Genomic DNA, 2,622 nt, shown 5'->3' on the forward strand with positions numbered 1-2,622 from the left:
CGGAAAAAGAATGGAGGCAAAGATCGAGAAGATGCAAGAAATGTTTAGCCAAGACCTAGAAGAATTAAAGAACACACAAACAGAGATGAACAATACAATAACTGAAATGAAAACTACATTAGAAGGAATCAATAACAGAATAACTGAGGCAGAAGAACGGATAAGTGACCTGGAAGACAGAATGGTGGAATTCACTGCTGTGGAACAGAATAAAGAAAAAAGAATGAGAAGAAATGAAGACAGCCTAAGAAAACTCTGGGACAACATTAAGCACAACAGCATTCGCATTATAGGGGTCCCAGAAGAAGAAGAAAGAGAGAAAGGACCAGAGAAAATATTTGAAGACATTATAGTCGAAAACTTCCCTAACATGGGAAAGGAAATAGCCACCCAAGTCCAGGAAGCGCAGAAAGTCCCATACAGGATAAACCCAAAGAGAAATACGCTGAGACACATAGTAATCAAACTGGCAAAAGTAAAGACAAAGAAAAATTATTGAAAGCAGCAAGGGAAAAATGACAACTAACGTACAAGGGAACTCCCATAAGGTTAACAGCTGATTTCTCAGCAGAAATGTTACAAGCCAGAAGGGAGTGGCATGATATACTTAAAGTGATGAAAGGGAAGAACCTACAACCAAGATTACTCTAGCCAGCAAGGATGTCATCCAGATTCAATGGAGAAATCAAAAGCTTTACAGACAAGCAAAAGCTAAGAGAATTCAGCACCACCAAACCAGCTCTACAACAAATGCTAAAGGAACACTCATATCAGATAAAATAGATTTTAAAATAAAGAATGTTACAAGAGACAAGGAAGGACACTACATAATGATCAAGGGATCAATCCAGGAAGAAGATAAAACAATTATAAATATATATGCACCCAACATTGGAGCATGTCAATACATAAGGCAACTGCTAACAGCTGTAAAAGAGGAAATCGACAGCAACACAACAATAGTGGGGGATTTTAACACCTCACTTACACCAATGGCCAGATCATCCAAGATGGAAATAAATAAGGAAACAGAAGCTTTAAAAGACACAATAGACCAGATAGATTTAATTGGCAAAGTCAGTTCTAAGAAGGAAGTTTATAGCTATACAAACCTACCCCAAGAAACAAGAAAAATCTCAAATAAACAATCTAACCTTACACCTAAAGGAATTAGAGAAAAAAGAACAAACAAAGCCCAAAGTTAGCAGAAGGAAAGAAATAAAAAAGATCAGAGCAGAGATAAATGAAATAGAAACAAAGAAAACAATAGCAAAACTCAATAAAACTAAAAGCTGGTTCTTTGAGAAGATACACAAAATTGATAAACCATTAGCCAGACTCATCACAAAAAAGAGCGAGAACTCAAATCAATAAGTTTGGAAATGAAAAAGGAGAAGTTAAAACAGGCACCACAGAAATCCAAAGCATCCTAAGAGACTACTACAGGCAAATCTATGCCAATAAAATGGACAACATGGAAGAAATGGACAAATTCTTAGAAAGGTATAACCTTCCATGACTGAACCAGGAAGAAATAGAAAATATGAACAGACCAATCACAAGTAATGAAATTGAAACTGTGATTAAAAATCTTCCAACAAACAAAAGTCCAGGACCAGATGGCTTCACAGGTGAATTTTATCAAACATTTAGAGAAGAGCTAACACCCATCCTTCTCAAACTCTTCCACAAAATCGCAGAGGAAGGAACACTTCCAAACTCATTCTATGAGGCCATTATCACCTTGATACCAAAACCAGTCAAAGATACTCCACAAAAAGAAAATTACAGACCAATATCACTGATGAACATAGATGCAAAGATCCTCAACAAAATACTAGCAAACAGAATCCAACAACACATTAAAAGTATCATACACCATGATCAGGTGGGATTTATCCCAGGGATGCAAGGATTCTTCAATATACGTAAATCAATCAAGGTGATAAAACTTATTAACAGATTGAAGAATAAAAACCATATGATCCTCTCAAGAGATACAGAAAATCTTTTGACAAAATTCAACACCCATTTATGATAAAAGCTCTCCAGAAAGTGGGTATAGAGGGAACCTAGCTCAACATAATAAGGGCCATATACGACAAACCCACAGCCAACATAAATTAAAGATGATACAAACAGACATACCATGTTCTTGGATTGGAAGAATCAATATTGTGAAAATGACTAGAGTATCCAAAGCAATCTACAGATTCAATGCATCCCCTATCAAATTACCAATGGCATTTTTTACGGAACTAGAACAAAAAATCTTAAAATTTGTATGGAAACACAAAAGACCCCGAATAGCCAAAGCAGTTTTGAGGGAAAAAAACGGAGCTGGAGGAATCAGGCTCCCTGACTTCAGACTATGCTACAAAGCTACAGTAATCAAGACAATATGGTACTGGCACAAAAACAGAAACATAGATCAATGGAACAAGATAGAAAGCCCAGAGATAAACCCACACACCTATGGTCAACTAATCTATGACAAAGGAGGCAAAGATACACAATGGAGAAAAGACAGTCTCTTCAATAAGTGGTGCTGGGAAAACTGGACAGCTACATATAAAAGAATGAAATTAGAACAGTCCCTAACACCATACACAAAAATAAACT

The sequence above is a fragment of the Physeter macrocephalus genome, chromosome 3 (genome assembly GCF_002837175.3).
Source record: "Physeter macrocephalus isolate SW-GA chromosome 3, ASM283717v5, whole genome shotgun sequence".
Classification (NCBI taxonomy): Eukaryota; Metazoa; Chordata; class Mammalia; order Artiodactyla; family Physeteridae; genus Physeter; species Physeter macrocephalus.